The sequence below is a fragment of the Giraffa tippelskirchi genome, chromosome 11 (assembly GCF_054371585.1).
Source record: "Giraffa tippelskirchi isolate mGirTip1 chromosome 11, T2T-mGirTip1v1.2.pri, whole genome shotgun sequence".
NCBI classification, from domain to species: Eukaryota; Metazoa; Chordata; class Mammalia; order Artiodactyla; family Giraffidae; genus Giraffa; species Giraffa tippelskirchi.
Genome location: NC_137285.1, coordinates 139,878,940 through 139,903,015, shown reverse-complemented (window position 1 = coordinate 139,903,015; position 24,076 = coordinate 139,878,940). Strand labels below are relative to the sequence as shown.

The following is a 24,076-nucleotide window of genomic DNA, read 5'->3' as shown; positions in this document are numbered from 1 at the left end:
TTCAGTTTGAATTAGTATTTTGTTCCCAGAGCTTAAGTTGATTTTTCCTCTTGGCTTTTCATTGACAGTACTGGATGATGTCTATTTTTCTGGTTTAATCTTCAGCAGTTTCACTTTTTAGAAGATAAATTACTTGATTCCCCTTACCAGAGCCTTTTGAATGGTGGGCAGAAAATAGATGACTATGGATGAATTAATAACTACATGTCACACAGAAAACTCTGTCTTATGTCAATAGTCTTCCAATAGTATTCTCTCATTATTAAAGTAGAAAAAGTCCACAGTGTTAGGATAGTGCTAATAATCTACAAGACATATTCCTCCAAATAATTCATTCCACACCTGATTAAAAGTGTGGATCAAAAGCTGTCAATCAGATTAGGATGCCTTCCAAATCAGGAAGAATATCCCTCATATTAATTCAATGAGAATTATACAAATATAAATACTAATGTCAATTTGTGCTATTTTGGTCAAATTAAGAAGTAAGTTACCAAACTGATGAGTAAGAAGGCGTGCGTGCTCAGTCGCCTCAGTCATATTCGACTCTTTGCGGCCCTATGAACTATAGCCCACCAGGCTCCTCTGTCCATGAGATTTCCCAGGCAAGAATACTGAAGTAGATTTCCATTTCCTCCTCCAGGGGATCTTCCTGACTGAAGGATCGAACTTGCATCTCCTATGTATCCTGCTTGGCAGGCGGATTCTTTACCACTGAGCCAGAAGGCAATGGTGATGACTGATGTGGGTATTTGGTAAAGAAAAGTTGAAGAATATGAATTTGTTTGATTGATTTCTGGATTGCCAGGGGCTTTCCAATCATGAGATGAAAAAATATTTCATCAACTTGACAGATTTATGTCATTAGGGGATATGGACACTAAGATTAATTACAAATATCTCTTCTGATCTTTCAGTTCTCCTTATCCAGATACACTCTCTATGTTTTGACTCTCATTTTGAATCTCTCATTGCCCTCTCATCTCGAGAAAGGTGGTATTGGCCAACCAGCAGATTTGGAATGCTGGTTCAACTGGCTGATTTCCAAGAAAAAAATGAATCAATTGCTATTCTAGTAGAAAATTTTCTTTTGAGAGATTAGTTAGTGCAAATCAAAACCCCAGAGTTGAATCCTGCCCAAATAGATAAAGAGCCTGAAGCTAGATCCTAGAAAACTAGATCTTCAATCATTTAAAACCAGTCAAAGTATAGAATCTTGAAACTTTAAGTCTCAAACTGATTTTGGCCTCCCTCACTTGGTCCACAGCAAGAGTTAAAAGAAAGAGGGAAAGCAGATGAGTCTATTTGGTACTGCATAATTGAAGATGGCTCAAAATAGTTTTCCTAGTGGCCTGAAAAAACATGCAGATTTTACATCCTGGAAATAGCCACCTCTGTGTTGCAATTGGACCCTTGGCACATTACTGAAGAGCAATGTGTTTGTATAGACTCACTTTTTGTGCTTTGTTAGTCTTTATCTTGTAGGTATAAGAGGTATTAGTCCCTATTGGCTATCTTACCCAAATGGGTCAACAAAAGAACAATTTCAGATTAATTTTTTTAGCTTTCTATTTCCACATTAAAACTATATACAATTTCTGTGGAAGACTTAGTTCTTCTGACATCCAGTGACTAAGATGCTCTTATTTTGGTATTGTCTATCTGAACTGGAAAAGTACATCATGAAGTAAGTGGGATTTCTATTTTCTTCCTCAGCATACTCTCATCAGTAGACCTGTCTGGCAACTAGTCTTTAAAAATCTTTGTTCAAAAGTCTTATTTAAATGTTGAAGACATTCTTTGTTGTTCTTGATTTTAAATAAATCCATTAAGAAAAACAATAATATATCCGATAATCTCTCTTGTTGAGGTATTGTGTAATGAAAAGTTTTACGTTTTATGCCTACATCCAAAATGGATAATGTTGGTAAGAAAACTATGGGCTGGGAACCTTAGCATCCCATCCTAGTTTAGACATGTGGGTGTTAATCGTATGACTGCTCTCTGCTCTCTGGGGAGCACCAACTCACCTCTCCTGGGCAAATGCACAGCATTGGGTAAAGAATCCAAAGCTCTTTCTCATTATTCTTTGGTTCCACTGACCTTATTTCTCTTCCAGGAACACACTGTGCTGTTTTGTTTTTTTTTGCTTTCAGGATTCTGCAGTTGCTGTCTCCTCTCCCTGAAATGTTCTGCTTCCAGAATATTGCAAGGTAGGAACATCTCACCATTCAATTATCATCTCCAATGTCACCTCCTCTGAATTGTGTCTAACTCATGGACTAATCTCTTTGCAAAATTATCTTACTGATTTTGTATCAGTCAACAAATATTTCTTAAGTGGTATATTCCCAACAGATACTGTTCCATGTTTCCAGAATACAAAGAGAAAATAATAATGATGTCACTGTCATCAAGGAACTCAAATTTTATATGCATGATAAGCACGTAAACAAAGAATTGTAGGAAATCACATGTACTAAGAAAACATCAACCATAACTCTAACCCTGGAGCATATAGTAATTGAGGATGCTCCTTTAACTAAGTAGTAACAAACCCTTGAAGAGATTGTATATAAACTTGGATCTGAGTCTGTGATGATCTTGGAAATAAGCACTGCAAGCAAAACCATAGAAAGTACAAAGGGCTGGCACAATTGAGAAAGAGAATGAAAACGAGTGAATGAGTGAAGGGCAGTGAATTCTGAGCGATGAATAGAAGTCACACAGGGTGAGCTTTTGAGGACATAGTCAAGGGTTTGAATTTCATCTGAGTTCAATAGGAAGCAAATGGATATTTTTTTTAAGGGAGTGACAAGATGCTATTCACATTTTTGAGGAATTCCTCTGGCTGCCTCTATGGGTTTCCCAGGTGGCACAGTGGTAAAGAATCTGCCTGCCAAGCAGGAGGCACAGGGTTCCATCCTTGTGTTGGGAAGATCCCCTGGAGAATGAAAGGGCGACCCACTCCAATATTCTTGCCTGGGGATTTCCATGGACAGAGGAACCTGGTGGGCTACAGCTCATGGGGCCACAAAGGATCAGACACAACTTAGCGACTAAAGAGCAGCAAAATGAAGAGTGATTAGAAGAGCATTATATTAGAAAAATCAATGCTAGATTTTCTGTAGCAACATATAAACTATACTATTTCAGTGGTTTAACATAACCAAGTCTTATTTCTCATTCAGCTAAAGAAGGAAAGAGGGAGGCTTTCTGATTTGATGAATCAGCAAAGATATGGCTTTCCTGTCATCTCATTATATAGCTGTAAGTTTGCCATGATAGGAGAATGCTTCAGACAGGAAGGGGCATATAATATCTCCTCACAGTTCTGTTTGCTAGAACTCAATCACATATCCAATCGGTCTACAACATATAACCATAGAAGTGGATCCCTAAAGAGGAAAATATTGCTAAAGGTATAAAATTGAGAAGCCCTTTATGTGAATGTGAAGTTTCCTCTGCATATGAAAAGCAACATGTATTTCCCAAATAATCATTTTCTCTATATCTTTATTTATACTTTGTGTGTTTGTGTGTGTGCTCAGTCCCTCAGTCACGTCTGACTCTTTGTGACCTCATGGACTGTAGCCCACCAGGCTCTTCAGCCCATGGAATTCTCTTCTCCAGACAAGAATACTGGAGCTGGTTGCCATTTCCTACTCCAGAGGATCTTCCTGACCCAGGGATCCAATCCTTGTCTCTTACATCTACTGCATTGGCAGGCAGGTTCTTTACCATTGTACCACATGGGAAGGCCTATTTCTACTTGACCTTATTTTGATTGACAGTGTGTTTTCTTTTCATTTTTGTTCAGGCAAATTTTGTTTTATAATCAATGAGAAGGCTATTTATCTCCAACTCCTCCATTGAATCTTTAGGAGTTTTCCCATTTCCCTTAATGATTCCCCATCTTTTGACAACCTCCACACAGTTATTCCCAAGTCAGTGTATCACACTCTGCTTAGTCACTTCAGTCGTGTCCAAACCTCTGCGACCCCATGGACCATGGCCTGCCAGGCTTCTCTGTCCATGGGATTCTCCAGGCAATAATACTGGAGTGGGTTGCCATTTCCTTCTCCAGTGATAAAGTAAGAAGTGAGCAAACTGAGTGAGGTGAAGTCTCTCAGTTGTGTCCGACTCCTTGCGACCCCGTGGACTGTAGCCCACAAGGCTCCTCCATCCATGGGATTTTCCAGCCAAGAGGACTGGAGTGGGGTGCCATTTCCTTCTCCAGTGTATCACACTAGTCTGTTACTTTATGGAGAAAAAAAAATATTTTCATTCCTTTCTTCTTCTCTTTACTTTTCACATTTAAAAAAAATGTATTGTCTATGATGAGCAGTTACATGCTGCATGGAAAAAAGTAAAATAAAAATAAAAAACCTCTCTACTGAGTGTATGGAGGGTTCTACCCTTAATTCTCACTTTTTATGTTTATTCATGCAACAATATTCAAGAGATACTTATTAAGCTCTAAGTATGGGCAAGATTCTGAGAGAAGTATTGGGGAAAAAGGAGTCACAAAAAAGACATAGTTTTTTCCTTATTGAGTTTACATTTGATTGGAAAGTAAGGATATGGAAATCAGAAAAACTAAACTACAATATTAACCTTCCATGGGTCACTTGTTGAAAATCCCTTGGACTTGTTACAAGACACAAATGAAATATTTCTAGGTTGTAAAATCCTTTACAAATAGTAGCTTTTGTTGTTTGATTTCTGGTGACTTGTATTTGCTTTCTTTACATATCCCTATGAGCTTTGAGGATTGTTGTAAGTAGTATGAGACACTGGACTCAGCTAGCTGTGGTTCCCTTCTTTCAGTTTCCTTCCTTCTTAGCCCATTAGGGAGCTGTGTACTTACTGCCCGTAACAGTAGAGGGGCCTCACTTTTCATAGGTCCAAATAATACTGACCCACCACACAATTCTGCTTCATATTGGGCAATTTTAACCTTTCTGGGTTTCAAACGGTCTGTTCAGAAAATGAGGTGACTTGCAGTTTATTGTCCTCTTGTGTAAATCCAGTGTTTGTAATTTCTGAGATCTGTGGATGAGATGCTGTGCATATATATAAGAAGTTATTAATAAAGTGTGAGTGTTCACAGTGAAGTCACAGAGAACTGACAGGGGAAAAGGAGTTGGTTATTCTTATTTTGTCTCCAGCTACAGGAGTTTGAAATTAGATTTTTAAATGTGTATAATAGTTCTCCTCTTTATATATGTTGTCCAATTTTTTGGTTTCTTTAGTTTTTCTGTATATGCATTTCAAAATGTGACAGGAAAACATCAAATTTTATTTCAATAGAAGGTAGAAAGTTTTTTTTTTTAAGTGAAAAAAAAAAAGACCTTTCAGGAAAATCAACTACACTTTTTTATGTAAAGCAAAGTCTTCTAGCCCATTTCTTCATCTGACTCCTATTAAACTTTTTAACCCATTTCTATTTTATATTCAGTGAATGTAAACCAAAGATCAAGTACACCAAGAATTGCCAAGCTTTGCTCACCAACAGTCAGATATGACTCTTGTTTACTCTCAGAAATTTGTCTCAACTACATTTGTTTACATGGACAGAAAGGCTTGAATTGGCACTAGGTCTGTTGGGGTTGAATGTTGAAGCTTCTTAGTCTGCCCTGCTTGGCTTGGCTTTGCTTTATTGTTATTGTTTTTACACAACCCTGAACAGAGTTCTGAATCTGATACCTCCATTTGAGTCCTTTGCCTCCAACACTGCTCCTTAAGAAACTCGTCTCCACCAAGAAATTAACTTCGTGTGTGCGCGCGCACACACACACACACACACACCTACGTATAAATATAACTGTACTGCTGTGCTATACATCTGAAACTAATGTGATATCACCTATATTTCGATTTAAAAAAGATTAAAAAAGAAATCACCTTCCTTTTTTCATTTGTTACAAAAGCTGCAAGTGGTTTTTACTAATTCAGTTCAGATAAAGGCTTTGTTATTGTTGTTTTTAATAGCCCTTTTCACATCATTTTACACATACATGTGTAAATTTATATAAAATATATATATCTGTATATATTTTCAACATTATATTGTATATATTATTATATATGCTTATATATGATCATATTTACTAAGAATATAAAAATACATATACTCTTCATTAATACTCATTGTTTTACACTAATTTATTGAATGTCCTTATTCTATGTCTATCACTCGTCCTCTTAAAACTTTGATCTAATCGTAATCAGCATAGAAAGTATTTCAGATAAATTCTTGCTTAAATAGCAATGAGTGAAGATAGTATTACATTTCCTCCATTGGGTTCAGGTGATATATCTCTTGAGAGAGTGAATTCTTTAAAGGACTGCAATGAAGATCAATGGTGTTGATCTAAGTTCTTAGAAAGTCAGCTGAATTATAATTGAAGTGATTTCCTCAAGAAAATATGAATTCTGTCCAGCTTTGTAACTCAAGAAAACTATTAGTATAATGATAATGCCACCTTTACTAAAAAAAAAAAAAATTACAGAAAAGCAAATTTTGAAAATGTTGGAGAATGATATTGCTTTCTTTTTTGAAAAGTTCAGCTTCTGTATGTGAGAATATATGACTGTGTGTTCTAAACATTTTCCTCAAAGATAAGAAAACTTGTGTTTCATGAAAACGTAACAGCAGGCTCCAAAAAAGTATAAATGCAAATAGAATGTCAATGGAAACTGCGTCAAATAAGTTGATGTTAATTTAGATATATTAAATAAATCATATGACAATATAGAAAACAAGTATTCACTAACAGAACTGAACAGAGAAATAGACCAATGACTTTTAGAGAACACTTTCAGTATTTTGAATACAAGTTTGACTGATTTGAGGAAGTTCAGTAGAGCAACTAAAAGTCTAAGATTGATAACAGTTGTTCAATTACTAAGTTATGTCCAATTCTTTGAGAAGCACCCCCCACACGCCCCTGCCCCCGGCACCAAGGACTTCAGGATGCCAGGCTTCCTTGTCCTTCATTATGTCCAGGAGTTTGCTTAAATTCATGTCCATTGAATCAGTGATACCATCAAACCATCACATCCATTGTCATCTCCTTCTCCTCCTGCTCTGTCTTTCCCAGCATCAAGGTCTTTTCCAAAGTTGGCTCTTTGCATCAGGTGGCCAAAGTATTGGAGCTTCAACTTCAGCATCAGTCCTTCCAGTGAATACTCAGAGTTAATTTCCTTTAGGATTGACTGGTTTGATCTTCTTGCTGTCCAAGGGATGCTCAAGAGTTTCCTCCAGCACCACAATTCAAAAGCATCAGTCCTTTGGTGTTCAGCCTTCTTTATGGTCCAACTCACATCTGTACCTGACTACTGGAAAAAACCATAGCTTTGACTAGACAGACCTTTGTTGGCAAAGTGATGTCTCTGCTTTTTAATACACTGTCTAGGTTTGTCATAGCTTTCTTTGCAAGGAGAAAACATCTTTTAATTTCATGACTGCTGTCACTGACCTCAGTGATATTTGAGCCCAACAATATAAAGTCTTTCACTATTTTGGTGTTTCCCCATCTATTTGCCATGATGTGATGGGATCAGATGCCATGATCTTAGTTTTTTGAATTTTGAGTTTTAAGCTAGCTTAAAACTAAGATTAAACCCAAGAAATAAAAATAAACATTTTGATTATAATTATAATATAAACATTTTGGTTATAATTCAAAAGTAAAGAACAAATAATTAAAATCCTTTGTGCTATGCGTTGTTATTCCATTTAATTTTCAGAGCAAAGGTATTGAGAGGTTATAATTAGTTGCAATTTATAAATTCAGAACTTAAGATAAGGTAGGTGAATTAACTTGTCAAAGGTCATATAGAAATGTATAAAATTTAATATTATACAATATTCATACTCTTTCTACTATAAAAAGGATGAATTTATATATTTAAATGTAATTTTAGAAATTTTATTTTTTTCAAATAAGTAACTTGGCTACTCTCATCATTCAAGTTTTATTTATAGGGAGAGATGGCATTAATATTGCTGTCATATATTATTAAAGAAGTATTGAATGAAGTACTTCCATTTAGTAAACCATTTTTAAAAACATATGTGTTATTTTATTTCTAATTATGAGTTGCTCTGATTATGCTCTTTGCAAAAAAATTGAAGATCAAGAAAAGAAAAATTATTTCCAATAATTTTTATACTTAGCAATAATTACTGCAAAGCTCTTAAAAATATATATTTTCTTATTTTAATGCAGCAAAAGAGCTATAATATACACGATGTATTTTTCACTTAGCAATACATAATCTACTGGAGATAATTTTCTGAAAATTTTATGTGTATGTGATAATTTAATGAATAGGTTATGCTTGTAATTTTATACAATGATAATATAATTGTTCTTATGCAAAGAAACAGAATAAATTTCCTTGAGGATGGAAGAACTTATTCACTTATTTATTGCTGTATTGTCAGTGTGCAACCTGACATATAAGATTCTCAATAATGATTCTTAAAGTAATTAATAAAATAAAGTAATTTAATTAATTAATCTTACTACACAATCTGAAAATTTCTTTAGGGTAATTTGAAGTGGAATTGCTGAGTCAAATCCTATGCATATTTATAATATTTATTTTATTCATATTGAACACTTGCTTTCCAGAAATATTGTGTTAGCTTTTGCCCAACAAACAAAGTACAGTATGCCTATTTTCTTTGGCACTCACTGTATTGAGTCTTATTATTCCATCTTGACTTTGTAAATACACTTTTTGAGAAGTGACCTCAACCTCAAGTGACTGCTTCCTTAACAGCAGCCCTCTCTGTAAGATTTACTCCTTTGGGGAGTGTGTACTGTAAAGAATTTAACCTCGCCCATAAAGAAGTAAGGGCTTTGCCCTTGGTTTGTGAGAGAAAATCTCTAAACCCCTGACATGTCATGCTTAATAGTTGTGTCTTTGTTTGCCTGGGGTCTTAGGGCCAGTCAAATAATGAAATATGATTCAAGGTAGGGCCTTTGAATTAGGTAATATCACTCAGTCCCCTAAGGAGCTGGAAACTGAGATCAGCCTCATGGGCTGTCAGTTATGCCAATATGATGGAGCTCCAATAAAAACTTTAGACACAAAAGGTCAAGTAAGCTTTCACGGTCATCAATACTCCATGTATACTGTCACACATTATTGCCGAGAGGATTTAATACTATTCTAGGGCTTTCCCTGGTGGCTCAGACAGTAAAGAATCTGCCTGAAATGTGGGAGACCTGGGTTCGATCCCTGGGTTGGGAAGATCCCCTGACGTAGGAAATGGCAACCCGCTCCAGTATTCTTGTCTAGAGAATTCCATGGACACAGGAGCCTGGTGGGCTACAGTCCATGGGATTGCAAAGATTTGGACACGACTGAGCCACTAACACTTCGGCACACTTTCACACTTTAGCCCCACTCCAATACCCTTGCCTGGAAACTCCCATGGACGGAGGAACCTGGTAAGCTGAAGTCCATGGGGTCACGAAGAGTCGGACACGACTGAGCGACTTCACTTTCACTTTTCACTCTCATGCACTGGAGAAGGCAAGGGCAACCCGCTCCAGTATTCTTGCCTGGAGAATCCCAGGGAAGGGGGAGCCTGGTGGGCTGCCGTCTGTGGGGTCGCACAGAGTCGGACACTACTGAAGCGACTTAGCAGCAGCAGTAGCAGCACACTTTAGACTTCATGAGGACAATACAACTGGGAGCTGTGTGTTTAGAATCTTCCTGAACTACTCCCTATACATTTCTTCTCATGGCTTATTTTAAATTGTATCCTTTCCTTCTAAAAAACCAGAACTGTGATTCTAACAGCTCTCAGTGAATACTGAGTCCTTCCAGCATTATTGAATATGAGGTTGGTTTGGGGAATCCCTGAACTTGCAACTGGTATTAAAAGTGAGGGTGGTCTGTAAACTATTTCAGCTTTGCAGCTGGATGTTTTTGCAGTTGGTGTCCAAAGTGCAATTCAATAGAAAAACTCTAAATCACTGATACATATGGTTTGGGAAGAAAAGGGATGACAAGGAGAGGAATCATGAATCTTCAAGTCCTAGAATCTTCTCCATGTGCTTCATCCTTTAGCTATAGTAAATAATTAACTGGTGAGCGTAACAACTTTCAATGAGTCTGAATCTGTCTAATGAATTATCAAATGCTATGGGTGGTGTTCAGGACCTTATCAATTCAGAGTTAGAAGTGAGGACAGTCTTGGAGACTACACATATTTTAAACTTCACTGGGTATCTGAAACTTCTTTCTTCCTTTTTCAGTTGTCAGTCTTGGAGTTACATTGTTAACCTTTAGAATTTTTCTATACTCAGCTCAAATCTTTGTAAAGCAGTGACTCTGACCTAAAGTTATCCTAAGCTGTGGACACATTTCTTTTCTACTTGGACCCCAATAGTTGTAACATCTTCCACTTTTTTTTAATTGGATGCATATAATTAAGAATCAATTTGGGTGTATGTGTAATAGATATATTATTCATTTTATAAAAAGTTGTGTTGTTCTCTACCTCTAGTTTTTTTTTGTACCATGATATTTCTTTTGTTTCTATACACAAAAACATACAAGCATGAGTATGTGGATGAATGTATATTCTTATTGTCCATTTAGCTGAAAGCTCTGAAAATCTTTCTATTCCTTTCCAAGGCTTTTGTTATTTTATACATTGTAATTTTACAATATTTTTTAAACTTTTACAGTAGATGAATTTATTATTACTCATTTGAAAATATCTTGCACATTTATAGGAATTTATTTACTTTGATGAATTTTAATATATATGCTTATAATCATATGTATTAGATGTACATATGCAAACATATATAAAAATTAAAAACAGGATTTGGAGAGAACTGATAGTTTATACTATATAAAATTTCCAGTAAGAACAGGTATAAGTTACTTCATCAAATTTACTCACATTGTTCAATGATGCTTTACCATAAATCTTCATAGAAGTTTTAATTATCTGTTAACAAATTAATTTCCAGACATTTATATTTTGATGAATATTTTTAATGGATATTTATTCAAAAACATTTTGGGGATATAGAAGCATATCCATTCTTGGATACTTCTAGCCAAAATCTTATTAAATTGCCTCATTGTAACTACTTCAATTTATTCTTTGAAATTTACAGTCTATTCAACTTAAAAAAATACATGTTTCTTCCTTTTAAACATATATACTTTTCCTTGTTTAAATTGCACTGACATAGTTTTCAGAACACTGTGAAGTAAAGGTGGTTGGTATCTGTCTTATCCTGGTTTTAGGAGAAATTCCTTGTGTTTCAGCATTATCATGCTTTACATTGATTTAAAATAAGAATCTTACATTGTTAGAGAATTATCTAATAGATTTTACAAAGGAATTGCTGGATTTTATTAAAATTTTTCTTAGTATTCACTGAGATAATCCTGTGAATTTCCTCCTTTGACTTATTTATACGACACATTATATTCAGAGATGATACTAACATTAAAGAAAATGCTATTTCCAGAGTGCTTTAATATGAGCTAGACATTGGGTTAAGTGCTAAGTCATTAAAAGTAAATCATTTTGGCATTTCTGAAACAGTGTTAATTGCTCATGTTGTATTTTAATATCAGACTGTGTTATATGCTTATGTTATTTAGAATTATTTTCATTTCCTCACAGAGTAGGAAGATAAATATTGATTTTTTTCTCAAAAGCTATTTAAAGACTCAAAACATAATTTGCTATATATTGACCTTAAAACAGTTTTTTCTTTTTTACATATCCATAGCCTTAATAAGTTGCCTTTTCCACTGTCTGCCTTCATTTGTCACATGCTTATTTGAATTTCACTTACAAAAATTTATTTAACTGAGAAAATGGATTATATAGAAGAGCCAAGTCTAGAAGCATGCCTGGGAGGTGTTAGCATGGAAATTAGGTGGCCTTTTGGAGAAGAATTCCTAAAACAAAGCTCACCAATTTAATCATCTCCCTTTCAGTTGTCCCTATACACAAACCCCAGTGATCCTCATTTTTTAATATCTAAAAGGTTAAAAAAATACAGAAACGCTGTTTTGCTTTTTGATTTTTTATTGCTTTTTTTTTAACCTCCATGAATTTTTCTGACTTTAACATATGACCACCACTGGTTGGTTTCAACAGTGCTTATGGTATTAGAGATGCTCTTCTAGCATGGGTGGTAGCACATTAGAAAAGGCAGTGGGCGCTCTGGTGCCTGTGTTAGCACTAATGGCAACAGCACAGGTGCATCCTCAGTGCCAGCAGCTGCCCTTTAGACAGGGGTCACTGCCCTTCCCCTAAGACACTGCTCCACTGGCAATGTCAATGTCTTTGTCAGGCGTTGATAATACCTCCATCATATCTCACTCTAGCAGACAATGAAGAACTCATGAGTGTAAATAATCTGAACAAATAAGGAAGAACTGCTTATGAGTTTGGAGAAGGAAATGGCAACCCACTCCAGTACTCTTGCCTGGAAAATCCCATGGACGGAGGAGCCTGGTAGGCTGCAGTCCGTGGGTTCACTAAGGGTCGGACACGACTGAGTGACTTCACTTTCACTTTTCCCTTTCATGCATTGGAGAAGGAAATGGCAACCCACTCCGGTGTTCTTGCCTGGAGAATCCCAGGGACGGAGGAGCCTGGTGGGCTGCCGTCTGTGGGGTCGCACAGAGTCGGACACGACTGAAGTGACTTAGCAGCAGCAGCAGCTTATGAGTTTGCATGGAATCATCAGAAAGCCCTTAAGACTCCTTAAGGTACTTGAGAGTGTAGAAAAGAGATATAGTCACATACGTGCTCCTGGGTGATTGTAATGTTTCTTTTATTACCCTTAGGTTTCTGGGTTCAGAGAAAAGCAGGTTACAGTCCAAAACTTCTGAACTTTTTGGTTGTTCCCTACTCTACCAACAAGAGACCTAAAAGGGATATATATAACTGAATGGGCTTTACACTGTACAATTGTGAATATTTGAATTTGATTTTAAAACTGGACAAATATTACACACATGCACACCCATGTGTATCTACATATGCACAGGCAGAGGCTAGAATTGAAAGTATTTGTAGTATTTAGAACTGAAGAGAAATGATTGTAAAAAAAATCTTGTTAGATATCCTCTATAAAGCTGAAATTTCTTCCTTTTTAATGATATTTACAAGTATATATTCATAGAAAATTTAAAAAAAATCTTAAGATTGAATGTAATGAATATAGGCTTCCTTTAGGCATAGAGAAAGAATGTAAGAAACACAGTCAATTTTAGGTTTTCTAATATTTAAAAAGTAAAAAATTTTCTCATTACCTCATTTGGCTAATAATATGTAGGAGCTGTGCCTCTAAAATTATCAGATTCAATGATTTCAAAAGAGCTAAACAAATTGGAATATAGTAAAAATGGCAATTCCTAAATAAAACTGATAGATGAGTTAGATAGAGATAATAGAAAGATAATAGATAAAAGCTATAAATAAAGCCATGCAGTGTTTGATTCCCTTTACTTTAAATACATCATAAGAATTTAAAATACTAGAGATTACAAACTGAGCCAAGTAGCAATTGTATGAATATTTCTAAATATAAAATATAGAACCAAAAACTTGAAAAGAAGCTTTTGAGCATTGTGCAAAAGCTTAGGATGTACACATTCAAATTTTAAGGCACCATTCCAATTGTGTTAATAAATGTGATGAAACGATCTTGGCTTTGGTATTATAGTTTGGGGGTGGGGGTGGGAATATTGACTAAATTAATTAACCTCCTAAACCTCAGTTTATTCATCTGATCAATGGGAAGGATAGCCTCATACCTTTTGAGATTATTAATACAGATCATGTGAGGAAAACACTTAGATGAGATACAGGCATGTAACATAACGACACTGAACAAAGCATAGCTTGTGAAATGAATAAAATGAAATTTGGTGACCTGACTTTCAACTTTTCTCTCTCGAACCTTCAGTTCACTTTAGTTCAATCGCTCAGTCGTGTCTGACTATTTGTGACCCCATGGACTGCAGCATGCCAGGCCTCCCTGTCCATCAACAACTCACAGAGTTTCCTCAAACTCATGACCACTGAGTCAGGGATGCCATCCAACCATCTCATCCTCTGTCGTCCCCTTCTCCTCCTGCCTTCAGTCTTTCCCAGGATCAGGGTCTTTTCAAATGAGTCAGTTCTTCATATCAGGTGGCCAACATATTGGAGTTACAGCTTCAACATCAGTCCTTCCAATGAATAGTCAGGACAGATTTCCTTTAGGGTAGACTGGTTGAATCTCCTTGTAGTCCAGGAGACTCTCAAGAGTCTTCTCCAACACCACAGTTGAAAAGCATCAATTCTTTGGCACTCAGCTTTCTTTATTACTGGAAAAACCATAGCCTTGACTAGATGGACCTTTGCTGGCAAAGTATTGTCTCTCCTTTTTAATATGCTGTCTTGGTGGGTCATAACTTTCTTCCAAGGAGTAAGTGTCTTAAATTTCATGGCTGCATCCCCATGTGCAGTGATTTTGGAGCCCAAGAAAATAGTCTGTCACTGTTTCCACTGTTTCCCCATCTATTTGCCATGAAGTGATGGGAATTGATGCCATGATCTTTGTTTTCTTAATGTTGAGCTTTAAGACAACTTTGCCCACTCTCCTGTTTTATTTTCATCGAGAGACTCTTTATTTCTTCTTCACTTTCTGCCATAAAGGTGGTGTCATCTGCATATCTGAGGTTATTGCTATTTCTCCCGGCAATCTTGATTCCAGCTTGTGCTTCATCCAGCGCAGCATTTCTCATGATGTACTCTGCATATAAGTTAAATAAGCATGGTGACAATATACAGCCTTGATGTACTCCTTTCCCTACTTGGAACAAATCTGTTGTGCCATGTCCAGTTCTAACTGTTGCTTCCTGACCTGCATACAGATTTCTCAAGAGGCAGGTTAGGTGGTCTGGTATTCCCATCTCTTTCTCATCAGAATTTTCCAGTTTGTGGTGATTCACACAGTCAAAGGACTTGGCATAGTTAATAAAGCAGAAATAGATGTTTTTCTAGAACTCTCTTGCTTTTTTGATAATCCAACGGATGTTGGCAATTTGATGTCTGGTTCCTCTGCCTTTTCTAAATCCAGCTTGAACATCTGGAAGTTCATGATTCATGTATTGCTGAAGCTTAGCTTGGAGAATTTTGAACATTACTAGTGTGTGAGATGAATGCCATTGTGTGGTAATTTGAGCATTCTTTGGCCTTGCCTTCTTTGGGATTGGAATGAAAACTGACATTTTCCAGTCCTGTGGCCACTGCTGAGTTTTCCAAATTTGCTGGCATATTGAGTGCAACACTTTCACAGCATGATCTTTCAGGATTTGAAATAGCTCAACTGGAATTCCATCACCTCCACTAGCTTTGTTCATAGTGATCCTCCCTATGACCCTCTTGACTTCACATTCCAGGATGTCTGGCTCTAGGTGAGTGATCATAGGACTGTGATTATCTGGGTCATGAAGAACTTTTTTGTACAGTTCTTCTGTGTATTCTTGCCACCTCTTCTTAATATCTTCTGCTTCTGTTAGGTACCTAAACTTTCTGTCCTTTATTGAGCCCATCTTTGCATGAAATGTTCCCTTGGTATCTCTTATTCTCTTGAAGACATCTCTAGTCTTTCCCATTCTATTGTTTTCCTTTATTTCTTTGCACTGATCACTAAGGAAGGCTTTCTTATCTCTCCTTGCTATTCTCAGGTACTCTGCCTTCAGATGGGTATATCTTTCTTTTTCTCCTTTGCTTTTCATTTCTCTTCTTTTCACAGCTATATATAAGGCCTCATAAGACAGTCATTTTCATTTTTTGCATTTCTTTTTCTTGGGGATGGTCTTGATCCCTGTCTCCTGTACAATGTCAGGAACCTCCGTCCATAGTTCATCAGGCACTCTGTCTATCAGATCTAATCCCTTTAATCTATTTGTTACTTCCCCTGTATAATTGTAAGGGATTTGATTTAGGTCACACCTGAATGGCCTAGTTGTTTTTGCCTACTTTCTTCAATTTAAGTCTGAATTTGGCAATAAGGAGTTCATGATCTGAGCCACAGTCTGCTCCTGGTCTTGGTTTTGCTAACTGTATAGAGCTTCTCCATCTTTGGCTGCAGGGAATATAATCAACCTGATATTGGTGTTGGCCATCTGGTGATGTCCATGTGTAGAGTCTTCTCTTGTGTTGCGGAAAATGGTGTTTGCTATGACCAGTGCGTTCTCTTGGCAAAACTCTATTAGCCTTTGCCCTGCTTCATTCTGTATGCCAAGGCCAAATTTGCCTGTTACTCTAGGTGTTTATTGACTTTCTACTTTTGCATTCCAGTCCCCTATAATGAAAAAGACATCTTTCTTGTGTGTTAGTTCTAAAAGGTCTGGTAGATCTCCATAGTACTGTTCAACTTCAGCTCCTTCAGCACTACTGGTCGGGGCATAAACTTGGATTACCGTGATATTAAATGATTTGCTTTGGAAATGAACAGAGGTCATTCTGCCGTTTTTGAGACTGCATCCAAGTACTGCATTTCGGATTGTTTTGTTGACTATGATGGCTACTCCATTTCTTCTAAAGGATTCTTTTCCACAGTAGTAGATATAATGGTCATCTGAGTTAAATTCACCCACTCCAGTCCATTTTAGTTCGCTGATTCCTAAAATGTAGACGTCCACTCTTGCCATCTCCTGTTTGACCACTTCTAATTTGCCTTAATTCGTGGACCTAACATTCCAGGTTTCTATGTAATATTGCTCTTTACAGCATCAGACTTTGCTTCTATCACCAGTCATATCTACAACTGGGTGTTCTTTTTGCTTTGGGTCCATCTCTTCATTCTTTCTGGAGTTATTTCTCCACTGATCTCCAGTAGCGTATTGGGCACCTACCGACCTGGGGAGTTTATCTTTCAGTTCTTTCAGTGTTAACTTTTTGCCTTTTCATACTGTTCATGGGGTTCTCAAGGCAAGAATACTGAAGTGGTTTGCCAGTCCCTTCTCCAGTGGACCACATTTTGTCAGAACTCTCCACCATGACCCATCTGTCTTAGGTGGCCCTACATGGCATGGCTCATGGTTTCATTGAGTTAGACAAGGCTGTGGTCCATGTGATCACATTGGTTAGTTTTTTTTGTGACTGTGGTTTTCAGTCTGTCTGCCCTCTGATGGAGAAGGATTAGAGGCTTATGGAAGCTCCCTGATGGGAGAGACTGACTGAGGGTGAAGCTGGACCTTGTTCTGATGGGTGGGGACAATGCTCAGTAAATCTTTAATCCAATTTTCTGTTGATGGGTGGATCTGTGTTCCCTCCCCACTATTTACCTCTCTAACCTTAGTTCTATAAAATCAAGAGATCAAACTAAGGCTCTTAGAATGCTAATAGAATGCTAACTGAAGTTTCTTTTATTAAATATGATTTTAATTGGAATATTTTTTGATCAAAAGGCTATTGTATATATGTGTATATCTTTAAATAAGCACAGGAGGGGAAAACAGTGAGCCTTGCTTTTGGAATGAAATTCATAGGACATAAGCTGAGCAAATATTACTTGCTCTATTGATTCCCACATACTACTGTTTGTAATTATGATAGGGCTTATTTTCCCTCTGTTGTTGCAAGTTAAAATTTATAAGTGAAAGTTGGGCCAGAAAAAACGAATATATCAGTGATGTATGTGGCATAAAGATTTTATTGTTTTGCTTTCAATTACAAATGAACCAAGGTAATGTATCATAGAATCTTTGAGTTGGAAAGAATCTTAGCAACTGTTTTCAATGCAGTTACTTATCCCCTACTTTTCTATTTAAAATACCTTGGTGAATATTCCTTACCGTATAATGGTCAGGTATTAATAAGTGATGAATTCACTAAATAGTGATATCCTTAAGTAGATTACATAAGAAAGAACAGCAAAGGAGAGGAAGAACATTTTCAAAAAGGGCTTTATTGCCAGAATGAGGATTGTTAAAATCCACAGCTCAGGAAATGTATAGTTTTGTTCTTTTTTTATAGTTAGCAGGTTTATCTTGGGATTTCTGAAAAATGATACATATTAAACATAAGCTGGGATTTTCAATATCCAATTAACTTTGAATACAAGTTAGCCCATGAAAAACAGAGCCTATTTAGCCTAGTTTTAAGTATATCCTATTTTTTAGGATAGAATTAAAGAATTCAGGCATTTCTTAGTCAAAGATGACCCTCATATGACAGTGCTATTAACTGTACATGAGTGTGGCTATTAAGTCTAAATCACCTCAAACTTTTCAACTGACTCATTCTGTGAGCTTACTGTTAGAGATGCATATATGAAGAGAAACTGAAAAAAAATACAAGAAATAAATTGTTTTTCCTATGACCTGTCTGATACTCAAGCATAAAAAGAGCCATTCATTTCAATTCAGGTCTGTTCAATTCAATCCAGCTTGATTTGATTTGATTCTATTCAAACTGATGTGGCTTATTCAACAAATATTTCTAGAAAGTTGTAAGAGAGATTAAAAAAAAAAGTTTCTTGGCTTTTCGAGAGTTATAGTTAAATACCAGTAGGACTCAAAGAAGTTTACCTCCCATCTAACCCAATTTAAGAAGACCTCTTAGAACAGGTGGCATTTAAACTGAATTTTGAAGAAAGGGTAGTGCTGACAGAGGTAAATATGGGAGATAAATCATTGTTGACAAATAATCAGTTAAAATAAAGCCCTTATTCTAGAAGAGTCAGGAAGTCCAGAGGTGGAACTTAGACCTGTAGGTATGGGAAAGAGGAGCTTACCTAAGGAAAGAAAGTTCATGAGACCTCAATTTTGGTGGGTCAAAGTCCAGTTAAGTAGTTACACTAAGTTCTGGAGACTGTCAGAAGAAAAGGTATGTGAAATGGTTATGCTCAAAGAAAATAATGCTAAAGATAGAGGAATAATTACATGGAAGTGTCTACAGGACAGTATGTGAGATTAATGCACTGGCATTGGCCCAGGCTACAAGATGAAGGGCCTGGAATTGACCCTTAGCAACCATTGGCACATTGGGTCTCGGATCTATCTTTGCTCCCAGGCATCCATTTTGGCTGCTTTTCCATCTTGCTGAAGCTGCAATCAACCAGACTCTCAAATCCCAACATTTCCCACCTCTGCCACATTTACTCCTGTCATTACTATCTTGTACAACACACAGTTACATATCAGATATTCAGTAAACATGTTTAATAATTCAAATTCCTCTTTTTCAAAATGTTTCAGCATCCACAGCTTAAGCAGCACAGTGTCCAATGAACTTGGGTTGTTTTATATTTGTGCTTCCTTTACATCTCAGACAGTTATCCAAGCTTAAGGTGGTGTTATGGACTGAATTGTAACCCCCAATATCATATGTTGAAACCATAATACAATGGGATGGCATCTGGAGGTGGGGCCTTTGGAATGTAATTAGGTTGATAGGAGGTCATGAAGTCATAGGGTCCTTATGATGGGATTGATGGAATTTAGCACCTTTATAAGAAGAGACTAGAGTGGCTTGCCTGGCAGTCCAGGGCTTATGACTGCATGCTTCCAGTTCAGGGACACAGGCTCTATCCCTGGTTGGGGAACTAAGATCCTGCGTGATGTGCAGTGTGGACAAAGATAAATAAATAAAAATAAGGAAAGAGACTGAGAGCAGTGCAGCCTCTCTCTTTCCTCTTTCTCTCTTTCTCTCCCTCTCTTCCTCCTTGTCTCTCTCTCTCTCTCTTTCTCTGGCAAATGAATATATAGCAAGGAGGCAAGGAGGCAGCCTTCTGTCTCTTTTTGCTATATGAAGATATAGCAAGAAGCCAGGAAGAAGGTTCTCACCAAAACACAATGTTGGCACCCCGATCTTGGACTTCTCAGACTCCAGAACCGTGGGAAGTACATGTCTGTTGTTGAAAGTCATGCAGTGCTTGCTATCTTGTTATAGCAGCCTGAACTAAGACAGGTGGGGATTATGTTTTCTGCCTCTAACTATGGTCCCTCCTCAAGAGTTTTTGACATGTAATGCTGAAGTAATCAGCCCATAAAGAAATCTATACTATACTGGATAATATTCTTCAGTGATTGCTTTGAATTGATAATATGATACAGTAACTTTAAATTTTTTTTGAAAAATGAAAAATCAAGACAAATTAACTACAACATCACTATCAACATCTTTCTGCAAACACCTGTTTTAATAAATTTGTGTTAGCTGATACTGTTCCATGACATGGCTATGTTACTGTTAGTTGCTCAGTTGTGTCCGAATCTTTGTGACCCCATGTACTGTAGCCCACCAGGCTTCTCTGTCCATGGGGTTCTCCAGGCAAGAATACTGTACTGATTTGCATTTCCTACTCCAGGGGCTCTTCCTGACCCAGGGATCAAACCCCCATCTCCTGCATTGGCAGAAAGATTCTTTACCATCTGAGTCATCAAGGAAGCTCAACATGGATATACAATATTTATTTATTCATCCTAGCGATTCTGAACCTATGATTTCTTTCTAGTGTTTTTGCAATTATTAACAATGCTACTCTAAAGGGTTTTAAAAATCTCTACCATAGAATATATGCAAGGTTTTCCTTAGGGTATATATTTAAAATAAAATTGTTAGGACACTGTTGCTGTTGCTTTGCTGTTTAGTCTCTAAGCCATGTCCAACTCTTTTGCGACCCCACAGACTGTAGCCTACCAGGTTCCTCTCTCCATGGGATTCTCCAGGCAAGAATACTGGAATGGGTTGCCATTTCCTCAAGAAAATGGCGCTTTTTTCCCCTTATGTTTTGGCTAATTTAAATTTCCAGATCAATGTTGTATTACTAGACTTACTTTGACAAACTAATGAGTGTAAAATAATACCTTATTGTGATTTTGAGTTTTCAATTTTCTCATCAATGAGGCTGTCAATGTTTCATATGTATTTTGATTATTTAGATTTCCCCATTTGAATTTCTCTTAATGCCACAAAGGAAATCTTTTTATACTTTGGGTTCTACTTACTGTCCAATCATGTGTGTTCTGAATACTTTCTTCCACATCATGGATTGTCTTTGCAAACTAGTTTTGGTGACTCTGTATCCACACATAATTTTGATTTGTAAAATTTGACAAATGTTGTAGTTCATAATTTTTGTATTTAATGCAAACATCCTGAAATCATAAAGATAATCCCTTATTTCAATCTTTCAATCCACAGAATTAAAATAGGACATAACCATTTGCTTTTAAAATTTAAATGAGAAGTCTTCCTGAAAAATATAACCATAGTTATTTCTATATAATTAGCCCTAAATAATTAATATAAGTAATATAATACATCCTGGTTGAAATCTATGGAAAATGTTAATTCCATAGGTAGAGGAAAGTAGTCAGAAATAGTGTTGGTTGCTGTTGATTTTTTTTCTCTCAGAACATATCAAAGTCAGGCAATGGAAGATAAGTGAATACATATATATATGTATATGCACACATGGGCTTCCCTGGTGGCTCAGATGGTAAAGAATCTGCCCACAGTACGGGATACCCAGGTTCGATCCCTGAGTTGGGAAGATCCCCTGAAGAAGGGAATGGCTACCCACTCCAGTATTCTTGCATGGAGAATTCCATGGACAGAGGAGCCTGATGGGCTACAGTCCATGGGGTCCCAAAGAGTCAGACATGATTGAGTGACTAACAATTTCACTTTCATATATATATACATACATACATATATATCTCCATAAATATATTTATATATATGCTAACTTATACATACAAAACATACCTAATTTATGAATTGATATTCATATATGTAAATAAAATATAATGCATAAGAAAATATGAAAATATGGGTAAAATTAAGTAGTGTCTGTATCTTATTCTGCCTCTCTGCCAGTGGTATTTTCAAATGAAGCTAAATGCAAAAAACAATAAAAGAACAACTATATCACTGGTTCTTCTATGTTTAGTGACATCAGCTGTAGTGCTATGGCAAATCTCATATATTAGTTAACTACTTACTGTTACTTAGCAAATTTTCATAAAATTTTGGAGCTTAAAAAAATGTTATCTCAGAAACCTGGCATGGCTTGGTGGCATGACCCTGGTTCCAGGTCTCTTGGAAGTTGCAGTTAAACTATCATTTGGAGTTGTACTTTCATATGAAAGCTCATCCAGTAATAAATGCACTTTGAGTTCACTCCTGGGCTTGCCGGCAGTATTTAGTTCCTCCCTGGCTACTTGACCCAGAGCTTCAATTTCTCTTGGACTGTTGGCTGAAGGTTCCCTCAGTTCCTCACTCCCTGGGCCTTTCCATGAAGAAACTTGCAACATGGCAGCTGATTTCCCCGGAGCAAGTGACTGAGAGCATCCAAAATGGCTTCCCTGGCCATAACCAACTCACAGAGCCGATACAAACTCATGTCTCTCGCATGGATGATGTCATCCAACCATCTCATCCTCTGTCGTCCCCTTCTCCTCCTGCTTTCAATCTTTCCCAGCATCAGGGTCTTTTCCAATGAGTCGGTTCTTCGAATCAGGTGGCCAAAGTATTGTAGTTTCAGCTTCAGCATCAGTTCAGTTCAGTTCAGTCACTCAGTCATGTCCAACTCTTTTCAACCCCATGGACTGCAGCATGCCAGGCCTCCTTGTCCATCACCAACTCCCGGAGTTTACTCAAACTCATGTCCATTGAGTCGATGATGCCATCTAACCATCTCATCCTCTATTGTCCCCTTCACCTCCCGCTTTCAATCTTTCCCAGCATCAGGGTCTTTTCCAATGAGTCGGTTCTTCAGATCAGGTGGCCAAAGTATTGGAGTTTCAGCTTCAACATCAGTCCTTCCAATGAATATTCAGGACTGATTTCCTTTAGGATTGACTGGTTTGATCTCCTTGAAGCCCAAGGGGCTCTCAAGAGTCTTCTGCAACACCACAGTTCAAAAGCATGAATTCTTCGGTTCAGCATCTGTCCTTCCAATGAATATTCAGGACTGATTTCCTTTAGGATGGACTGGTTAGATCATGGGCCTGCTGCTGCTGCTAAGTCACTTCAGTCGTGTCCGACTCTGTGCAACCCCATAGTCGGAAGCCTATCAGGCTCCTCCGTCCCTGGGATTCTCCAGGCAAGAACACTGGAGTGGGTTGCCATTTCCTTCTCCAATGCATGAGAATGAAAAGTGAAAGTGAAGTCGCTCAGTCGTGCCTGACTCTTCGCGACCCCATGGACTACAGCCTACCAGACTCCTCCGTCCATGGGAGTTTCCAGGTAAGAGTACTGGAGTGGGTTGCCATTGCTTTCTCCCAGATCATGGGCCTAATCATGCCTAAATCTACATCTTGGGTTGTACCATATTTTGGTTGATCATAAGTTACAAGTAATCAAAGCAGTAATGATAGTCCTTGGATCAAACTGAGCCACCTGCATTGAAAGAGAAATTTACTTTTTAAACAATAGGTAAGAAATGTTTTTGTATTGCCAAGTTTGGGGAAAATAAGATGACTTTTAACACATTGGCTCTTGCTACTAGTAGACGTGGTCTCTTCCAAATGGTTAGTTGGATTCAATTATCCAAATCCTCCCCTAGTGAAAGGAATGCAGGAAGAGAGTTGGGGAAGAGGAACAGTGAAATGTAAATAGCTTCTCTTGTTTATGTTAGCCTTCCCAAAATTCTAGAAAGTGTCATACTAAAGTAAGTGCATAAAGGTGGATTGGTGGGTGACTGATGCTGTTTATGTAATGTGTTTTAAGAAATATAAAATCTGGCTCATTTAAAATATCTTACTAGGCCCAACCTATGCAAGCACTTGAACTTGTAACTCTTTGTGGAAAAAGTATTACCCTGTTCATACTGAGTTTAAGGGTCAAGTTTCCACAATAGTGGAAAACAAGTATCCCAGAGAATTTTCAACTGGAGAGAGATAAAAGCAGGCTTTTTTAAATGGAAAAAGGACAGGAAGAGTCATGACAGATGTTAGGATGCAGATGGTTATGGCTGAGGTCAGAAATGAAAAAAAATAAGAGGGGGTGGGGATGTTAAAAAGGATATTCACGGTTATGAACAAAAATATCTTTTCTATG

At 37.1% G+C, this 24,076-nt stretch overlaps 1 long non-coding RNA gene across 1 annotated transcript in view; it reads left to right on the top strand.

Moving 5' to 3' along the window:
* LOC145525184 (uncharacterized) overlaps window positions 1–24,076 on the top strand; it is a 227,806-nt gene that overhangs the window by 109,881 nt on the left and 93,849 nt on the right. Inside the window, exons 3-4 of the long non-coding RNA XR_014068083.1 lie at window positions 644–744; window positions 2,157–2,213. This is a non-coding gene — a long non-coding RNA (uncharacterized LOC145525184). The remainder of the gene's footprint in view (window positions 1–643; window positions 745–2,156; window positions 2,214–24,076) is intronic.